Source organism: Acomys minous, assembly GCF_964271855.1.
Source record: "Acomys minous genome assembly, chromosome: 10".
Lineage (NCBI taxonomy): Eukaryota > Metazoa > Chordata > Mammalia > Rodentia > Muridae > Acomys > Acomys minous.
The window spans coordinates 81252360-81274827 of NC_140491.1; the positions used below are offsets into that span (position 1 = coordinate 81252360).

Genomic DNA, 22468 nt, shown 5'->3' on the forward strand with positions numbered 1-22468 from the left:
CATGATCCTCCACGAGCATTGCACTGTGCCTGACACAGTTAGAAATTGGTTCGTTTCGCTCACTCAAGAAAGGTAAACGCTTTCATCTTTTATATAAAAGGTGTGTTTAATAGTGGCTGTTTAGGACGTTGTGTTAGGAAGGATCCTGAAGTGTTGTTATAAATAAATAAGAAAGAGTTCTATGATTTTCTCGGGGTAATGGCCTGGGCATTATTTTTTTTTTTTTAACAGAGGCAGGTTTTACCAAGTCACCACGTATGTGGTGCATAGTCTTCATGCCTTCATCACAGTACTGAATTCCTAAAGACTGACTCTTGTGATGCAGATGCTGTGTCACAATTCCACCTGGTGAAAACATGAACACACGTCTTCTTATCAGCCAGGATAGCACCTAGACCAGTGGTAGCCTGCCAGAAGAGGTGAGGATCTTATGACAAGGAGTGAAGAATTCAGAAGTACTGAGAAATTTAAGGGAAAAACAAAAAGCCTTGATTTTAGCAGGCCATTGGAAGAGGAAGTCCTATCTTACTCAACCAATATACCAGAGCCAAGTCTGTTTTACTCACTAACAGAATTCTTTTTTGGCATTAGGTATAACCAGACTATATTGGTCAGGTCCTATTTATTATGCAATTCACCTATTTAGTTCATTCTTACTGGAATAAAAATTTCAAAATAATGTTCCATGGCGGGGGGGGGGGGGGGGGAACCTCCTGACCCTAAATGATTTTAGCTGATAACCACCAACATCCTTTTTCTGCCCATAAAATTCTTCTTGAACTAGCATTGGAACTAAAGTTTCTAAATGAGAGAATTCTTTAAAAATCAGCTGTTGAAAAAAATCTATACTCACAGTCTTAGAAAGAGAAGTTTTTTCATATGTTATCTTCACTCACTTTGGACATAAGCTGACGAACCTTGTAAGATAACCAGAGACTTTCAACACACTCTCAGCCTACACATAATAAACTTCAGTGGAGAATATAAAGAAATACTGAATTCTTAATGCATGTATTGTGTCTTTTAATTCATTAAAAATCTAAAGGTTAAAAAACCAGCATTATTAGACAAGGTTGTAAATAAAGACATATATACCATGACTTAGAAATATTTCATGGGACACAAAGTTAATAAGCTTAAACAACAACAACAAAAACAGACATACTTTTTTGATGTGCCTGGGAAGCTATTAACTTCAAGCACAGCTAAGCACTCCAGTTTGAAAAGCATCACTGGGATGGTAACTCTCTCCCCTCCACTCATCTCCAGGTTAGCTCTGCTCTCAATTTTACAGGATGGCACTGAGTCAAAGTCCCCACTTCTAGTCCACCCATAGTCTCTGTTCCTAACGCGCTTGACTGTATTAGCCAAATGGGACCACTAGCCAGTCTCAGAACCAACCACTGTGACTAAGTTGATTGCCTTTACCAGGGTACCAAGGACCACACCTACAGACTGAGGTCCCAACCTATCTGGGCACAGAAGCAGGGCGGAAGAAGTGGTGTTTATCCAGAGGAACACATTATCCCAACAACAAGATGCTTTCCACAACTGGTCTTTCACAATTTATTGAGTACTACTCTGTAGGGACAGATAAATAAAAGACAGACTAAGCATCACTCAAACAATTCTTTTAGTTACAAACAGTTTTGAAGATGCTTAAAACTCACTAAGCAAATGAATTTTGCAGTTTGGGAAGCTTTTATTTTAATCATGCAATAACATTTCTTGAGGATTTGATATACATATACCTTGCTGGAATTGATTTTTTTTCAAGAAAGAGATAATAAGTATAAATTAAATTGGCTAACTTGGTCAGAAATAGAAGTGAGGATACTACCATGTTCTGAATCATTTATTATGTAATATTTGAATTGTTTTTATGGGGAAAAAACACATGCTTTCAGTCTTCTAGGCAATCAAAATTACATATGATGGCATATAAGCATCTATAGATCAAGATATAGGGAATTACTACAGAGAACATGAAATAAGAGACACTTAGCCTTGGACAGAAATGGTAATTGTTGAGGAGTCAGAAAACGGTGTAGAATTATGTAGCTGAGACACCGTTCGACAACTCAACAGTAGTGTTGAAGTCTGGAGTAAGTGCTGGCTCTCCCTACCTCCTCTGTAATATTCTGGACATAAAGAAGCATCAAGTTTTGGTCAAATGGTTTGGTTGATTGTTCCTGATTTGTTTTTAAAAAATGAGCCTTCATAGAAGAAGAAAAAAAACTGTTCTTTTTGTTGTATCAGAGACACATGACAAAGCATTCAAATATAGTGCAAATAATTGCAAACTGATGTATCCAGCTGTTTAAAAATTGAATAAATAATTTAGCTTTTACACATGGGCAACCCTTGCTTAAAAACTACAAATCAGAACTCTCCCGTTTGAATCCATTTTATTTTGTTAATAGATGAGATAATATGATAAACATTTAATTGTATAATATATTATTAGCTATTTCTTTTTGGCATACTATTAACTTTAAATAGTATTAATATTTAAATTTTATAATACACACTACAAAGTTTTTTTTCAGCTGAACAGAAAATTTGCATTGATAGTAAATCTTTTCAAAGTGGGTTTTAAGAGGCTCAGCATGCAAAACTTGTTCCACTTATACTGTTTGATCACAAATACTCAAAATGCCACAACATAACAAGGCAAATGGTGCAAGATGACAATGATGCTATATCATGATTTTGAATTCAAATACAATGTGTTGCATAATTAGGCATATTTACATATTTGAATATTGAAGAGGGCATTTAAAATGAGAGAGAAGGCATCTAAGTGTATCAGCTTCTCAAAGATGGGTAAATCAGAAGGTAAAAAGTTATAACTACTATTTATTACTATATTGAACTGTAATGCAAACACAAGTTTGCCACAGGAAGTTTACAGTTATCTCACAACTGTGGGGACTATCTTAGCAGATATGGATCTATATTAACTTGACCAGCCAGTTTTCTTTGTTTTAGAAAATATCAGTGAATATCCTCAGTATTTAGTGTGTGGTAGACAGAGGAGCACACACACACACCCCCAGTCTGTACATAAGTCAATAGGATGCTCTGCTCCATGGGCAAAGATTGTGTTCCTGATGCCATCTGGCATTCCCCGAGAGGCCCACCTTTATCACAAAGAGAACTGGACCAGAAAGAATAAAAAGAGTGCTCAAACTTATATCCATTTTCAGAATAATATTCTAAAAACATTCCTACCAGTATTAAAGTAGCCTAATTTTCAGCAAGGGGGAGCAGGATTGCTAAATCAAAGGCTTAAGTGATAGATGAAATTCCATTCCCTGTTATAAAAATGTGTACTTTTAAGTGAGAAAGAATGAGATGTAAGTTATGTTTGTTTGTTTCCTTTTGTTGGGGTTTGTTTTCTGGCTCTTTTCGGTTTATTGCATGACGGGGTTACACTGGTACAAGTTAAAAGGGAACCCGGAGTGGTCACATTATACAGGCTGGGAGGGTTTTTTTTTTAACTTGTGGCAAGGGACAGAAGGAAAATTCTACTCATTGCAAGAAAACCGTCACTTAAGCTTCAGAGCCACGAGCACTGAAAACGCAGGAGCCTTCAGCTGGTGGTCCTTAGCCGGTCCAGTCTCCACCAGGAACTGGCACATGTGCTTGTGCTGGTCACCTTGTAGCTGAGTTGCTTCTCCGTATTCCAGATGCTCAGTTACAGTACCGTTGCAGGCAAATTTCTTTTTAAAAGCCTCCACAAGTTTCTTTTTTGTCGTAACCATCAGCGATCCGTAGTAAGGGTCTTCCTGCCGATTCTCTGTTGAATTCTTACATGGAAATAATCCTCAGTGCCAGCAGGAAGCAGGCCATCGCTCTCACTTGCATCAGCTAAGGGGTGGAGGTTCCAGATAGCCGACATATGATAACATTCTTTTTCCTCAGTGGAAATAGCCTGTGAACAGACGGCATCTGGCGAAGAAGGACAGGGAGGGGAGCACGCAGCATTGGGAAGAGACGGGGCTCGACGGTAGTTCAGTGACTGAGGCCTTGGAGGTTTTTTGAGACATGATTTCTCTGTGTAGCCCTGGCTGTCCTGGAACTTGCTCTGTAGACCAGGCTAGCCTCAAACTCTCATTATTTGCCTGCCTCTTCTTCCCTAGTGCTGGGGTTAAAGACCTGAGCCACCACTGCCAGGCCAGCCTGGTCTACAGAGGAAATTTGAGGTTTTTCAGCCCTTCCCACAAAGACCTTTCATCTCACTATTAATACTTGAACTTTTGTTTCTGTTTTAAAAAATAACACTAAGGAATGACAAAATTGTCTTGATTTCTGCTTCTATCTAAAATTTCAATGATCTGGTCAAACCCACCTATAAAATATTGTAAAGTGAGAGGAAAAATCCATTTCAATTCACCTCTACTTTGTATAAACTTGATTGTGATTCGATTCGGGGAGTAAAAGCAAAGAAGTAAAAGAAGATACCTCAATTTACTCTTCAATAAGTCAGTTCTGTCAGAGATCAGCCCGTTTCCATAAAGTAAATTAAAAAAACAAAACTTAACTAAAGGTTGTGTGCAGGTTAGTGGCACTGACAGATAAATCTCTCTGGCAACCACTGTGGTCTGCAGAAGCTTACAACACCAACTATTTTCAATCGACAGCCAGCATGAAGGTTTTGACACCTAAAGTAAATATTAAGTATGGTAGGAAGAAATCAACATGCTTGTCCTACCTCTGTGAGCCTCATTCATAGTGCATAGTTACCCTCAAACTGCACAGTAATAGTTGTCGCATAATGTGCTTTCAATAAGATAGGCATAAAAATTACTATCTATTGAAGACTTATGGGCCCCGAGCAGTGCTAACATTAGGCCAGCAGCGTGTAACTGACCATCAGACTAAGGCAGCTAAGCAGGTGCCGACATCATTCCATCTTCAGGTGAAAGTGTCAGGAATAGAGAGGCAAGTAACCGGACTGTGTGTGGGGTTAGCAATTAGATCCAAACACAGGGATTCCTGGGTAGAGCCAATTTTCAAGGATAATTGCATGAGGATTAGCCTCACAAAAAGCCAAAGATACAGGGGCTAAGTGATCTCTATCCCCAAATGCTGGAACTGTAGGAAAGCCATGATTTCCTGCAAACTCACTTGAAGAAGTCTCATTGTATCAGACCAGCAACGTTCTTTGCCTGCTGGTGCACACTGGAGTCCTTGCTGCAGCCCACAGAGCCCTGAAAACACCTGCAACGGCTTTTGCTCAGCCTTTCAAATCAGGCTGAAGTGCCCATCCCTTTTCTCCAACATGAGTCCTGAATTGGCCACACACACACTATCACGTGCTTTCTCTTCCAGTCTTCCCCGATTTCATCCGTGCTCTTGACAGTGAGAATTTAGCGTCATGTAGTCATTTACTCACTTACTTGCCTGTCTCCATCTTCTTCTTTTAAAATCCTGAATTCCCTAAGGGAAAATATGGCTTCTCCGCCCTGCCTTTGCTCCCTAGCAGAGAAATTTTGTGCAGAGATGTGGTGAGTAAGAGGGTTTTACCTGAGCCATTTTGCAAAATAAACAAATAAATAAAAAGAATGAATTATAAAGAACTCAAGCTGTACGTGGAGTAAGTTGCCCCGACTCCAGAAATGGTGTGCTGTGCCCCCTTCCTCTCTTCAGCATCTCCGCAGCTTCACACTCTGGGAATCTCAGGCAAAGCTAAATCTCAACTCTCCAAAGACAGCTTTGCAGAACCTTCCCAAGATTAGAGCTTCTCGTGCAGTCATTTCATGGGTGGGATGGGATTTAAGAGGAAGGAACACGGGGCAGTTTCTTTTCCTGAAGACATTACTTCTAAAGCCTGAGAAAAAAAAATGATGAGTGTCATTTAGTTTTCCTTTATTTCAAGTGTTTAGGAGATTTTCTTCCGCATGCTGAGCACTCTCATTTTCAGTTTAATATTGGATGTGATACAAGACACGCACGTCTTTTCCATTATAAGACATCACATTTAAAACCCTCATACCTTGTGTCGCTGCACTTGACAGATGGTGTCCTGTAAGGCAACGGCCAGTAAGAGGCATGATTGTACTAAATTGGAAGCATGAGGCAAAGGGGTGTGTTTTTATTAGGCGGGTAGGGAGAAAACCTGAGGGGCCCGGGGCAGAAGCAATCGCCCACAGATGCTGGTCTACGTCTACTAGGGGATGTGATTTCTGAATTGTGGTAATTCCTGTTTGTGTGACAGTTCATCAAAAATGAGGGTACCACTTTTGAAAATTGCCCATGGTTTCACTTCCAAACTAGATGCAGGCCCTTTGCCTTTGATTATTAGAATTACTCAGTTCACTCACTCAGTGGCCCAGGGAGGCGGGGGCTTTGGTAAATACCGCTCCAACTGACATTCTGCGAGAGATTCTTAACAGAAGGAAGAGGTTGGCAGAGCAGCACCCATCACTTTTACACAAGCATTGCCTCAACACACAGGGCAACCTATGAGTTAGCCAAAGGGACAATTGAGAAAACCTTTCCTTTCCATCGGAAAAGCCTGTGTGGGTTGGAGAGGTGGGCGAACTGGAAGATGTGGAGACAAACTATTTTCTACATGTATCAAGCAATTTGACGTGTCAAGGTTTAGCTCTTTGCCCAAATATTTCCTTTCTAAAGCTATACCGGATACATTCCATGCCAGTTTACCTATGAAAAAGGAAGGCACAATACTATGGCATTTTGTTCATACTTAATATCAATTTGGCAGTTTTTCTAGCAAAAAGTTAATCTTTAAAGCCGTTTTCTTCCCATGGACCTGAGCCCTAACTCTCTCCTCATGCAATGGGGGTGGCTCACTCATGTGGAAAGGAAGATGGATAGTAATGAACACATGAGTATAGGCTGGTTCCAGTACTGCAGGAAGGTCATTTTTTTTTTTTTGATGGTCCCATTTTGAGTTCAACTATCCTCATTTTGCTGAGGGCCACATGAGAAGTAGGGTAAAGAGTCAAGGCTTAGATTCTAAGAGGCATTTCAAGAAGAGAGGATGTCGACACAACATGTCAGGGATTGAGTAACTAGTGGCATAAATATCATGTACCAACAGTGAACAGTTGATCATATAACTATAATTGTCTTCTATTTGAAGAATAATAAAAAAATAAATCCATATGTTTCATATTACTTAAAATTGTTCCAACATGATGTATTAATCCTTCAGAAGCACTGGCTTATTCCACTAGAAGGACGGAGCCATTTCATTAGACTCGTTTCATTTGTTTAATTTGTTTGTTCCCAGTGGTAGTTTTGCACACTTTTATGAACTATTCTTTTATACAGAAAGTCAACTTACTCATGATGTTTGCATTCATAAAGAAGACTAGTATGGAGGGTAGGGCCAAAAGAGCACACAACATGAATTTACTTAATAGAATGTGCTGAGTACTTTGTCTGAGATTACTTAACTACAAATATTAAGACCTCCAGCAGATTGGCATATTTCTTGTGAACAAAGGCAAAGTAAAGATACTTTTATAACTACAATTCTGAATGGATGGGAGTTTTCCAAAGTGAGAGATAGGTGATATGTGAGCAGATACATAGGAAGAGAGGGAGGGAGGGAGACGATCGAAAGATGATAGATAGATAGATAGATAGATAGATAGATAGATAGATAGATAGATAGATACTAAATACTACAAATGACTATTTATTAATTTACAGTTACACATGTACCACTAATTTTATGCATTTTTTTCCTACAGAACTCAGCCTCTCCTATCATTTTTGGCTGTTTCAACTAAGGCTTATTATTTTTCTAAATTAAGTAAAATTTTTCTAGATAAGTTCAAATTTTTCCAATTTTTCAACTTAAATATTTTAATTTATATTCTCTAGCTGTCAGAGTTTTAAACATATAAGAGAGAAAATCATCATCCATGTATTTTTATCTACTGGAGACACACTCGGTGACATTAGATGCTGAAAAGTTCTAAATGTAAAAATGCAGACCAGCTTGAGTGGAGCTGCCTACGCATGTGCAGGGCTGACTAGAGAATCAGCAGAGGTCAAGGACCCTTGACTCTACAGGCCCTCGACTGTGCAATTGTTCACATGTAGCATCCTGGCAAACATAAAAACGCTAGAAGGATAGCAATGTTGCTGCAATATAATCCGGGTGACTAGAAGACTGAAAACTGGGTCATGTAACGCACACCACAAATCTGTAGTAGCTGATTAAATTCAAACAACAACTCAGTGAAGAGCTCTGTGTGAGTTGAAATGAATAATGTCGTAATTGTACTCTCGAAGCTGAAGTCTACGTTCCTGAGAACTTCAACAAATAAATATGCTTAGATTGGAGTCACCGGCAGAGGAAATTTTTAATTCTAGGCAGACCCAATTCCTTTCTGTTTGATTTTGAAATTTCTTGTAAATAGCCCAGCATTGGAGTTTTATTTTTGCCATCACTATAGGTTGACATTCTTCGGTTTTCAATGATGATAAAATACTGATAATTTGCAGACATGTTGGGTGAGGAGTAAGACACCATCTCTAGATTTTAAATGCCCTTTCCAAATTAGTACCAATGCAAAGAAAAGCTCACCGGATTTCATGGACAACCAACAGCAAGAGTGCAGAGATACTCCTAACTCTGTGACTTTTTTTTTCTCTTAATCATGCATTAATATGTATTAAACAGACTCCAACAAAAAAAGAATATAGCAAACACCTCAAATATCTATACAGCTGCTTTGCTGTGTTTGAAGAATAATTTAAATTTTTATGGTGTTAAAATATTGAAGACTTCATATAAAATACAAATATCATAAACATATGTACAAAAATGCATGCCATCTGGACTCATACCTGTGCATATGCAAGCAGCATGCATTCTAGATGGCCCTTTGTGTAGTGTTAGAGACAGATGACAGAATGAGGTAAAAATAGGCTTTGCCATAGGACGTTTTCCTTAGTAAATACCTTGTATTGACTTTTGTTTGTGTTATAAAAATACAAAAACCATAAAACATCCCCAAAATGGTTGAGCTTCACATAAATGTTTACGTCGTAGTATTGATCTCGCTTTTATGTCACAAAGTGCGGCATACATTGTCAACTTTTCTCTGTTCACGGAGGCTTCCCGTTGGTTTTCTGTATATTGTATTTTCCAACCAGCTTCTTTTCGAGATGAGATCATGGGAAAGAGATCATGAGCTGATTTGTCATTGCTTCATAATATGTGTGCTTGGTTCTATAATCAAGGGATAACAGATAAAGTGAGGAAAGGGAGATTCTGACTTTTTCTGATATCCATACGGGTTTGCATCTGGCACTGAATGTTGTCAAGTATCTTGGGCCAGTCTTTTCATCCTTTTAAATGATTTTATCTGTCTGGCCTTGGAAGCTTTGGCTTTTTCTTTGTCCTCTGATTTCAGTCTCTGTGGGAAAGGGTAATGTAAATAAGCATTTCCTAAGACCAAACGTGCACCTTCCGTCAACAGTCGACAGACTTGAGCCCTCTGTTTACAAGAACTTTTCTTCCATCATGTCTCTCATTTTGGCTTTTCTCAGTCTACTCTCTTCCCTTCTACAGAACTACTAACTGCATTCGCCTTCTATACTATAGTTAAAATCACCAATGAACATAGACGGTACTGATGTGTTTTATGCTTTTAATTTCTCATTATTTTATATAGTTTCTTATATTTTGATAGCATTCTGAGCTATGTGCATTGTGTTTTGGCTCTGCTATTGCTATTAGTCCTTTTATTTCTTTTATTCCCTACTTTCTATTAACTTGCTTTTCATTAATTTTCTCTCTCCATATATATTTATCCCGACTGCAGTTTCCGCTACCTCCTCTCCTCCTAGTCCCTCCCTTCCCACATCCCATCGTCCCCCCACCTCCTTCCTTTCTCTTCAGAAAAGGGAAGCCCTCCAATGAATATCAACCAACCATGGTTTATTAAGTTGCAGTAAGGCACCACCTCTCCTATTAATGCTAATGAGGCAAGACAATAGGAGGAAAGGATCCCAAAGGCAGCAACAGAGTCAGGGAGAGCTTCCACTCCCAGTGTTCAGAGTCCTACAGGAAAATCAAGCGACCCAACTGTAACTTATTCGCAAAGGGCCTAGGTCAGTCCCAAGCAAGCTCTCTCATTGTTGGTTCAGTCTCTGTGGTACACTATGGGACCGGGTTTCATTCATTTTAAGACCTACAGTTCTTTCCAAAACATGTTTTCTGATATTATATGTAAAATAATGTCTTTAAAACTGTAGATGCTATCTGCGGAGCCCACCTGCCTTCCTGATAATTCTCCTTATGGCATGCTCCCATTTTCCTTTCTACTTAGTTCTCTAATTACTTAGCTAGCTCTGATGAGCACCAATCTTAATTAAAGGCTGACGTGCTCTTTCTCACTCTCTCTCCCTCATTCTTCCATTCTCAGTCCTCCTCTCCCTTCCTCCTTCCTTCTTTTCTTTCCTTCTTTCCATTTCTCCTTCCCCTTTCCTCTCTCCTTCTCTCCTTCTCTTCCTCTCTCTTCTCTCTCTCCTTTCTCCCTTAGCCTTTCTTTCCACCCTCTAACACTATTGGAATGTAATCATTTCTGACCTCCCCGTCTCATTCTGTTTTCTGTTTAACTCTCTTCTTAAAGGACGATGCAGGGAAAAGAAAATAAAGTGGTTTTGCCATTCTTACTGCCTCCCTTGTATTTGGGGAAGCACCTAGGACCCTACTCACAGGACTGTGACTCCTCAGGCTCTGGAATTCTACTTAAACCTTCAACTATGACTTTCAAAGCTAGAATCCTTTTAAGAAAACCATGTTCATCTTGGTTTCTGATGTTGGTCTCTGCTCCTAGATCCTCCTCTTGTTTCAGTAGACACGCTATAGTGTTTCACAGCACACATGACTGTGTCTGGTTTGAGGCTGTTATTTTCATTTTATGCAAACTGGAGCGTTTTGGATTTGGTGTTGTTGCGGTTCCCTTATTTTGGATGTGTTTTCAGGGAATTCTGTGCTGACCTTTTCAGAGAAACTGACCTGTGAGGAGAGAACAGAAGGAAAATCTGCTAATGTCCTCACCTTGGCTCTCTGACTCTACCCAGCACCTCAAAGCCTTTCTCCTAACTGGACTAACTCTCCTCAGTAGGCAGCTTACTAACACTGTTTCTGCTGGGGCACTTCTAGCCCTATCCGCTTTTCTAAGAAGCTTACCAAAGAACTTTTGCTGATCTTCCACCAAGAGAAACTTTACTCATTATGTTTTGGGTTATGGATTAGAGTCTGTTGCATCAAACACCTGAGACCACAGTGGTAAGATCTTTGCATCCTTCACCCACCTTCTACTTTGACATATGCTGAAGAAGGCTTCTTTACTATCCAAAGCCCTTATGTTTCCCAGTTACCTACTCTCTTCTAAAACTGAGGTTAACACTTCCATTGGAAACAACAGCACACCCAACTGCAGCCAGATTTGTGACCAGGGCTGAAAGAAAAGGTCGGGATTTCCAGTCAGACTTCAGGTGTGACCATCAGAAGTCCTCACAGGAAATATCACCTGTAACGTGTGAAGCAACGAGTTTGCCAATTGTTCTTTCCTGGTCACTCCCCTCTCACTTTTTTGGGTTTGGGCAAATCTCCTATGCTCTTTAATAAGTATTATTACTATCTCTGTCAAGTATTTGCTATCCCAACTATCTGACAAAATTTTTATGATCTTTTAGACCTATTTTCTGCTCTAAGAAATTAAGTCAAAATTGAAAAGAAAGGTGGGCTTTCCGTGTTGCTTCTGCTGCCTCTCCCTCCCTGATCCTCCCGCAGAAGCAACACTGTGTTACTGCCTTAGAAACTTACATTGGGGCCCTTCTTTCCTCAGTCTTCAGAAATCTTTTAGGGGTTCAATCAATATTTCCAATTACATTATTATCAAACCTGCATTTGGTTCCTTCATTCTCATCTTTCAACTTATTATTTGAAGTCTTATTTTTATTGCCTAAAAAAAAATCACCTTGGTGACCAGGCACTGGTATGAGAGAAGTTTGCTCATTAAATAGATTATTTCCTTTGCAGTTGCTCTCCTGCCTGCAGTTACTGTAGAAACCTGATGGTACTCTTTCTTTTCCAAGCTGACAAATTCAAAACCACATCTGGCCCCTGCCTTTTCATTGTCCCACATACATCTTCATGTCATATTGTGGACATTTAAAACAAAAACCAGGTATTGTGTAGTAAGCTTCATATATGTATCATCGGATTCTTCAGTCATAGCCAACAAGTAGTTCCTTGATGTTTTTAACTTTTTGAGCTTTTAGATCTTTATTTTACTTTACTATTTGTGTGTGTGTGTTCGTGTGCATGCTTGTGTGAGTGCACGTGCATGTGCACATGCATGATCATGTGCATGAATGCTCACATGTTTTGTGTGTGCGTGTGTGTGTGTGTGTGTGTGTGTGTGTGTGTGTGTGTGTGTGTGTGTGACACCTGTAAAGCTGCAGAGACAGCTTTTGGAAGTCAGGTATCTTCTTCCATCCTTGATTCTGAGGGTGGAACTCCAGTCAGGTTTGCACAACAAGCATCATTGCACATCTCTCTGGCCTCAGATACACAGTATTATCTCCTTGTGCCCATGAAGAAATGAGTACCTAGTAAAGTTATTTGATCTAAGGAGAGCTACCTAGTATAATCTTTGGGGTTTCTGGAAGGTCAACATGTCTGAATTGGTAAGGTGCAGGTTCAGAGAGAGACCCTGTCTCAAAAATGTAAGGTGGAGAAGAATTGGGAAGAACAGCAGGCATGGCACAATCCTCTATCCTCCACATGAATGTGCATGCACACATCTGTACATGCGCACATGCACACACACTCATAAATTCTAAAGGTGCACATCTGATGATCACCTATGTAACTCTTTGTTGCCCGCTACCCTATAGTTTACTTTGTGCTGTTGATGGTTGCCTATTAGCTTCCCCTACCCAGAAGACCCACTTGATGAATCCGGTGCACTTCACTTTCTGTTTTTCAGTTAAGTCTCCTGAGAAGATTCAGGAATGTCCCAAATTAGACAGTGACAAGCAGCCCATTTCATTTTCAGGGGACAAACAATATGGTCTTTAAACTGTAGGTTCTGTCATCACAGGGTAGGGGTCAGCTTGAGCCCTGCTGCAAGGCTAGCATGACTTTAAGTGGGTTCACAGAATCCCGGGCCCTGCTTCCTCTCGGTAAGGTGGGCAATATCCAGTTCCTAAAGTTGCCCCTCAGAAAGCAGACACTAGTAGCTGCCGTTATCATCATTAGCAAATGTCGCTGCTGTAAAATGTCTTATAATTCTATTGTGAATGGGGACCACTGTTTGAAAAAAAAACTCTTCTACCACTTTGCCTGAGATAATTCTTTCTCAAGCATTACTAAATTTGATATTTTATAGATGATATGCACATTCTAAATGAAGGGTTTAGCCACTGAGCAATTCCCTTGTTGTTTTTCCTGTCAATCCCAGCAAATTCTTGTGGAGTCCTCAAGAAATTTTGCTTATGAACAATTCATTTTTAAGTAATTTCACATAAGTGAAGTATCTTCATTTCCCCAGATATTTATTGTTTTTTTTTATTGTGTTTAACTTTACAACTCAGGAAGAACTTATGGTATCATTTTGTAAAATCTCAGCCTAACTCTGATGCATGCCTATGATGTATCTGGTTCTAGTTAACTGAAAAGGGGGGGGGGGGGGTGGACTGAATACTTTCAGCTTCTTCTGCTATTTTTAGTTGACTATTGGACTTTTCTTGTGTCATTCTGTAAGGAACCTTGACAAGTTAAATTTACCCACACAGAAACCTATAGTTAGGAGACCTGTGAGGCAACTATAATTTCCTTCCCATTAGCTTCAATGAATTCCATGCACAGGGGGAAAAAAAGAAGCTGGAAAGAGTGTGGAAGTCAGTGTTTCCTGGGGTGCAGGTATACAGGGGGAGAGACAGAGTCCAGGTCTTCCTAGGTTGCTCCGCTGTTGCACATGACCGTTAATCCTCTGAGCAAGCACAGAAGGAAACTCTGGTGCCAGGAACCAGACACCTGCCTCTGTGAACACAAAAGGCTCGTGGACAGATAGCTTACTCCTCACACACACATACCCTGTGAAATGGTTAATAAATACATGTGAGCACCATTCTGTTGTGGCCAACGTGAACGAGAAGAATTGAGCTATAGCCAGCATTTATTTAAGCATCATTTTTGCCATCTGGATTCTTTGTGGGCAAAGAACCATTTGAAGGGAATTGCCTATGGTCACAAAGATGATTTGACTCTCCTCACTATTTATATGTTAATCATCCCATAGGCGCCATTGTTCAAAGTTCCATAAAAGAGGCCCCTACTCCCCTCCCCTCCCCTGACTGCCGTCTGACAATTTAGATAGCTCGGTGATCTCTAAGATGCAGAGAAGGATAACACAGATTTCTACACACAGATCACATTGACCAATATGAATGATAATGAACCAAACAACTTAGTCTAGATTTTTAAAAAAAAAAATCACACAAGCAATCACCCACAGAGGCCCAGTTAACTTCTACTCATTGGCTTCTTTCTTAAAACACAGACTGCTCCATGTGACAAATAATCTGTGCCTTGGTACTCAGGAGCAAATGTTTATTGGACGCCTACATTATCAGCTGGTTTGGCAGTAATTCCATCTACTCCTCAGCACTGAATGTAAAATCAAAACTATGGATAAACCCCCTTCTCATAATTCCTCATTTACCAGTGACCTTGGGTAACGAAGAATATATCAAAAGATGATAGTGAACCTCTCACACAGTGTTTTGAAGATTAAGCCTAAGAAGATTGTCACTCACATATAGGAACTATAAATTTATTCTGATACAGGAAGAAAAGATTTTGTATGACTATAGTCAAGTTTCTTTTATTGTTGTGTTTAGAGGACTCAGAGCCAGCGATTATTATATATTTGTAAGACTAGATCATTTTTATCTCCTGTGAGAGCTCTTTAATAATATGTCTTAATTAAATCTCTATACATAAAGGCTTTTGAGTGGAGCGCTGAGCAATGAGGTATAGTCTGGGGGATCCCTAGCCATGTATTATTTGGAACTGTATTGAGATAAAACTATTAATGACTTCTTAAGAACTCCTGGAACTAATAGGAAAGAAACATCCACAATAAAGCTCTTTTAGGCCAACAGTAAAGTAATGAATGAACAAATTCACAATAGTATAATCTATAGGAGGTACTTATATGTTATTCTTATACACACTAAAGGATGACTGGAAGGAGAAAATTATGAGGCTATAATTCAAAATATTTAGCCTCTAATAGTCTTAACTAGAAACTGATGTATTACTTAATTCTTTGGCAGAAATAGATGATATTCACAGACTAGGAGCAAATTATAAAATCAGAAAGTAATTGTCAAAGCCTGTGTGTGTGTGTGTGTATGTGTGTGTGTGTGTGTGTGTGTGTGTGTGAGAGAGAGAGAGAGAGAGAGAGAGAGAGAGAGAGAGAGAGAGCATGCATGTGTGTGTGTGTGTGTGTGTGTGTGTGTGTGTGTGTGTGTGTGTGTGTGTGCATGGATTTATTCATCTCATCATTAGAAGGAGAAAACAGGGCCTTTAAAGTTTTCATTATCCATTATGTCAGGTAGCAAATATCTTCTCAATGTAACTCCAGACATTAAATCTGTCGAGAGGAATGCTGTAAAATAAATGTCTGGAATACCTTCATAAACAAAAATCTTATTTCCATAATTCATACAGCTGGCTGGCATTTATTGGCACGTCAGGTGCAATGGGGACATTTCAGGAACATTAACATGTACAGCATCATTTGTCAACAAAGCAACAATGTAAGCAAATCGTTCAGAACTCATACAGATTTACAGCTTTCTCTGCCAGCTGCTAATTACGGTGTGCTCGGCCTATTTGGTATGGTCTTTTTATTGGAAAATGACAAAGGGGTTATAGTATCCTGCTTTGGAATATAGATGTGGTTTTAGTAATAATATGAATGTAATATGACCATGTAGCTTGGAGTTGTGATCCAGTTTTGCTGGTCTTATAATTGATCAGCTTTGATTGATGAAAGGCAAAGAGAAATTCACAGCCTGTTTTCTTTCTGATGTAAGTAACCTCTAAAACAAAGGGAAAATAAGGAGGGAATTATCAAAGACCATGTCATAGCACACTACTTAACGTCTTCCCCTATGGAACATGACACATAATATTTGCCTCTCAAGGAAATCCTGACATGCTGATTGCTGATGGAGCAAATGTTACAGAAACCCACACATGTCAGAATTCTAGGGTGGACTTGAACGATAAGGACACCCACCCATAAACACATTTAGCACTTCTTAAGGTTATGGCATGAGGTGACAAATGTCAGCAGTGTCAGAGTGACATCTATAATCACCCCCTGCTCAGTTGTTCAGTTTTCAGGGAAGACATAAGTGTGTAAGCAAACAATGCAGTGTCGGCTTTACCTTCATGTCCCTAGGTTGTACACATGCTAGTCTGCAAAATGAATGGTGCGGCTGCCTCATGCTCATCGTGGAAATCTGTATTTGGAGACAGAAATGTCTTCTATTCTAGCAAAATATAAAAAAACAAATTGGTAAATACTTGCTCAAACATTACTTAGGTTTATCCCATCTCCAACCTTATTAAAACCCATTAAATTCCTGAGTGAACAGATCTGACATTCAGCAAATCAATTGCTGTCAGAGCAGCTGAGTTGACCAGATATTAAAATTTTTTCAGCTTTACTGGCACCAGATCTTCACCCATTCCTGAGGCCTATAAAACCAAGACAGCCATGGCAGAGTGGGTCCAAAATGCACCATACAAAGCACACCTCTCTACCATCAAAGGCTAACTGCAAGACGTGTTTACACACATAGTCTTCCTAAATTAATTAATACCCCTGAGGACTTAGTCTTATCATGCACATTTGCCATTGTATGTGATAGCTCTTTTCCTTCCCTTTAGTATAACAGAATTCCTAAAATAAATAGTTATGAAAAATCATTTTTCAGCCCAGTTAACAGTGTAGATCAGTTTTGCAATTAAGTCCTTTTCTCGTTGATCTTTTAAATTAATTTATTCAGATCACAACTCAATTGTTATCACATCACTTGTATCCTTCTGTTCCTCCCTCCCTCCCGCTTTCACCCTAGACCTCCTCCCCCACTGTATGGTCATAGGCTATCAAGTCTCATCTTGGTAGCCTGCTTATTCTTTCTTTGAGTGCCACCAGGTCTCCCCACCAAAGGGAGGTGGTCAAATATGGAGCACCAGAGCTCATGTCAGAGTCAGTCCCTGCTCTCCACATAACTCTAGGTAAGAGAAATATAGGAGATGGGGAAATAGAAGGACCCAGAGAGTCCTAGAAACTTACTAACTACTTTTTACATGATTACTTCTTTGAGAGTGTTCTCTGGGCTTTTTAAAATAATTTTTTTCTATATGCTTTTCTCTTTTTCTCTTCTTTTGAAGCTTATTTGTAGAAGAATATCTGGAGCTGAAGAACATTAAAGATGGGAAATAGAAAGACTCACTCTTTGAGACTGATTATTAGCTTGAGGCTTCCAGACATTGTTCTTCACATAAAGAAGTATTATGTGTATGCACACATGGGTATGTGCATCTTCATCTGTGCCACGATGTGTACGTGTGTGTGTGTGTGTGTGTGTGTGTGTGTGTGTGTGTGTGTGTACAAGTGTGTGGAGGCTGAAGGACAACCTCAAGTGTCATCCTTGGATACATTATCTCCTTTAGAGAGTGTGCCCCCCATTGGATTGGAGTTCACCAATTAGGACAGACTGGCTCAGCAGAGAACGCCGGGGATCTGCTGCCCCCATGCCCAGCCCTGGGATTATAATCACATACTACCACTTTCAGCATCTTATTGCCTTTGTGTGCATGGCAGGGGATGGGGGAAGAGGGGGTGGGATGATCACACTCAAACCCTCATGCTTACAAGGCTGATGTGTTACTGATTGACCTGTGTCCAACCAGCCCTAGAGGGGCACTTCTAAAGTCAAAGTGTCATTTTGTTTCTCTGGAGTGGACAGGACAGAAACGCAGCTTTGCCCAGGTTTGAACTCACACCCCTGTAAAATCCGTTCCTGGTCAATCTGCAAGAGGAGAAACAATCTGCAACATCAGGTCAAAAACCTACTAAACCTGTATTTTTTTTTCTGGCTGTGTGAAGCAAAGCTTGCTGCTGAAACTAGAAACAGGCAAGAGTTTTATTAATTTTTGCTGTTCAAAGAATCCGGAAACTTTCATTGAGTGTCAAACAATCCAGAAGAACCAGTATTGATGGAGACAGATGAGTCTGAGGATAGACACCTCAGTTGTAAAGTGGTACTCATTAACAGGCATGCCTCATCATCTGCCTTTTAAATATCACTGTATAAGGGGATGGTATGATTCCTGTGGGACTGATACATAAAGTTGGTTTCAAATTCTCAATTATTTGAATAAAACCCACTGTTTCCAGAATCACTTTTTCCCTGAAATGAAAATGATAACCTCTGAAAGCACGTTACTTCTTGTTTTTTATTTGTAAACTAGCATTTGCTTTAGGCTGTACCTAAAAGTAATATCTTTTAAGAACTACTACGCATGTGCTTTGGAAGATTCTGTTTTATCTTCCATATAATGGAAGTTTGACTAATTAACAATTCATGCATGTGTGAAAGATAATGATTTGATATTTATCTGTTTGTTTTGCAGAAAACATTTCCAAAATTCCAGGAATGTTTTTAATACTTCTTAATTGCTTTAGAGCTATCCATTTGTCTCTGCAAATGTGAAATTATAACTATAAAACCTTTGTAAGTGATCATGAACTCAGACCCACTAAGGACATCGTTCATTATCTCCAACACTACCTAAGACTTCTATGTAGAACCTTCTCAAGGTTGACCAGAAGTTCATTTCTTACTAACCTAAATGGCTTCCTCTTTGCTTGTTCTTATAGTCCTCCCCCCTTCCTTTACCTCCTTTACCTCATAATAATAAACGTTTACTAACTATATTGAAGCACAGATGATATAAAACAGTGTTTTAAGACTGTGTAATTCATAAGGCATAGAAAAATTCTCAAATTCTCCTATTAATAGAGAACTTAGTCCTCATAGTTGTCCTATTTTAATTGCTTATATATCAAATCTTATAAGGAAGAAATGAAGAAATAAAATTATGTATTGATATTGGATTTGTAATGGCTATACTAAAGTTATAGTTTATGGAATGAGCAGCACATAGCTAAGATCTTATGGAAGATGGAGACCAAGGTGAAAAAATCTACCATCAATCTGAACATTTAAGAAAAGCTGTTCCAGCCAGGCGTAGTGGCACATGCCTTTAATCCCAGCACTCGGGAGGCAGAGGATCACTGTGAGTTTGAGGCCGGCCTGGTTTACAAAGAGAGTCCAAGATAGCCAAGGCTACACAGAGAGACCCTATCTCAAGAATAAAAAAATAAATAAAGAAAGAAAGAAAGAAAGAAAGAAAGAAAGAAAAGAAAAGAAAAACTATTCCATGGCTTTTCTGGACAGAAAGGGGAGCTTCATCATTAGATTGTAAAGTACAGGAAATCCTCAATATGTTAGTCAGCTACCTGCTTTTATAAGAGTGAACATTGTATTGGTAGGAAAAGAGAGATGAGGAGAGAGAGAAAATATTTTAACTTCACAGGAAAATATTTAACTTTAACAATGGTATAGAACAATACGCAAAGCATATTTAAAAGCTAAATAGCACCAGGCATTTAGTAATCCCAGCACTCAGGAGGCAGAGGCAGGAGGACTGATGTCAGTTCAAGGTCAGCCTGATCTACAAAGTGAGTCCAGGTCAACCAACACTACACAGAGTAACCCTGTCTAAAAAAAACAAAAACAAAAACAAAAAAAAGAAGCTAAATAGCAATTATTTATGTAAGAAACTATCACACAAACTAATATCATGAATCCATTCTCGTCTGTAAAACCACAAAAATTTTCCCAATATAGAAATTTGAGCATCTAACATCAACAGACTCTCCTAAGAAGATTCTATTTTAGTTTCTTGTACTACTGTAGCAGAATGGCCAAGATCCAGTCATTTTTTTTTCTTTCGTTTTTTTTGAGACAGGGTTTCTCTGTGTAGCCTTGGCTGTCCTGGACTGTTTTATAGACCAAGCTGGCCTTGAACTCACAGTGATCCACCTGCCTCTGCCTCCCAAGTGCTGGGATTAAAGGCGTGCGCCACCACAGCCCAGCCTGCTCCGGTCATTTTTTGAAGAAAAGAAATGTGTTTCTTCTCACTTCTGGGATCTGGAAAGTGGATGCCACTAAGGAGAGAGCGGTGTCAAGTGAGAGGCTTTGCTTCTTTGTTATGTGGCAGAAGGCAGACAAGCAAGAATGAATGAGCCCACGTGCACATGGCAAGGAAATATCAGTCCACTCAATGAGAAAGACAGCATCATGATCTAAACAGCCCCCAGAAGGTCCTACTGCTCACCATCATAGCAGTGAGGATTACATTTCTTACACATGACTTTTTGAAGACACTTGAAGACCATCATATCACTATCCGGTATCATTGCCATGAAAAGAACGTCAGTGGCACAGAGAGGAAAGCCAAGTAAAGGACACCGAAACACGCAGAAAGATCCTGTTTAAGAATCCCTAAATCAACAAAGGGTGGGATTTGTTGGACATATAGTAAACATTGAAGTAAAGATGAATGTTTAGTCAAACCCAGTATATAAAGCGAACGAGGGATGCTCAAAGTTACCATCTGCAGGGCTGTTAACGTCTAGAGGAATGTAGAGACTTTGGATTATAGTCATTGAAACTGTGCTAAAATGCCAAGAGGATTTGTTCAGCTCCATGGGTTGGGAAGTAACTGCAGGGAAAGTATAAGAGCTGATTTGGGGCATCAGCCATTGGTGGGGTTTGCCATGGCATAGTGTGTCTCTTAGAGAGCACCCTGCCAGCTCAAGCAACGCATACTGCACCCTTAAAACGAAAGCCGTACTTCAGCTTTTCAGGTGGAACTTGGTAAGTAACTTGGTAGTTTGGGTGGCGCACATCTGTAACCTCAGCACCCTGGAGGCTGAGGCAAATGCAAGGCTAGTCTGGGCTACATGGAGACATCTTGTCAAAAGAAAGAGGCCAAAGAGAAGAGGAGCAGAAGAGAGAAGGAGGAAGGGAGGGGCGGAAATGAGGAGGGACAGAAGAAAAATAAACAAGCAAGGAAGAAAAGGAAGAAGAGACAGAGTAGTGAGAAAAGAAAAAAAAATGCTTGTCTGACTTGGTCTGTAAGAGTCAGATAGCCTAGCAAATATGTTGAAAGCAAGAAGAGAAGAGAGGTGCTCAACGTCATAAAGGGACCCCCAAGTACAGGACACAGAGGGACAGGTATGGTCTAAAGACAGAACAGCAGTGGCAAAGGGGGCACAACATCTTTTAGAGTTGATGTTGCCTGTGGGACTGGCCATTTATTTGTCCACTTACCCAATATCACACTTTGATACCCTTTCACCTGGGAGAATGAAAAGCATCACAGTGAACAGAAACATTCGGATGGTGATGATGATGCTGAGCATAGAGAAGCAGCAAAAGCAACTCCAGGCGCTTTTCTTCAGCCCAGAGTTACACCTGAACACTCCTATTAGTACACAATGGGGAACTAAAGCATTATTCATTTGAATTCTTCACAGAAAAGAAAAAGTATTTTGTGGTAACTGTAATAACAGAATTTTTCATCAGAAATGTGTAATAAATGACACAGAAATAACACTATCACTACCAAAGCCAGAAAACAACTAACCCTCACGAGAAAACAAACAAATCAAACCAAACCAAACCACAAAAAACAAAATCCCCTTTCCATCCAAATTAGAAAGTCCTGAATTTTATGTTGTTAAGATTGATCAAACCTGTCAATCTAAATGGTCCTAACCTCTTCTCGTTGCTATCGGGCGACAAGAATGATTTTCATCTCGTTATTTCTTTCAGTGTTTGCTGTCATATTTTGTGTATCTGCCTCTCTGAGTTTTAAGTGGCTAAGCTACTTGCTTAGAATTCAGGTGTTTTTCTTTGCGTGTATTTCTGACTGAAGCTGTTGCAGTCACATATTATGGGATTCCAAATGTCCCCCTGAAACATCACCAAGAAAGCCATCTCATTGCTCTCCTCATCAACACTGCAGACAGTTAGTGCGGCAGGCACGTTATAAGAGAAGTTGCTGGAGACAGAAACACGAAGTGAGCTTGGCACGGAGGAGTGGGTGGTACTAAACGCATGGGTGAAGTTATTTACTTAAAATGTTTCTTGTCGGCCTGATCTGGCTATATCTTCACAATTGACACATAGCGTGCTGTAGGCTTCTATTTTCACTAGCTGAGAAACCGAACGATTACAGACTTTTGCATGTTATGCATTTTTAAATATCACCATGTTAAACTTAGATCTTGATTCTATGCCC

General features: G+C 39.6%; 1 protein-coding gene and 1 pseudogene across 2 annotated transcripts in view; one reads left to right on the forward strand and one right to left on the reverse strand.

The window, feature by feature from the left end:
• ARHGAP15 (Rho GTPase activating protein 15) overlaps positions 1-22468 on the forward strand; it is a 618627-nt gene that overhangs the window by 438388 nt on the left and 157771 nt on the right. The gene's annotated exons all lie outside the window — the stretch shown is intronic.
• LOC311607095 (eukaryotic translation initiation factor 1-like) lies at positions 3521-3904 on the reverse strand (annotated as a pseudogene). Its single transcript has one exon. The product of its transcript is annotated as a eukaryotic translation initiation factor 1-like (transcript).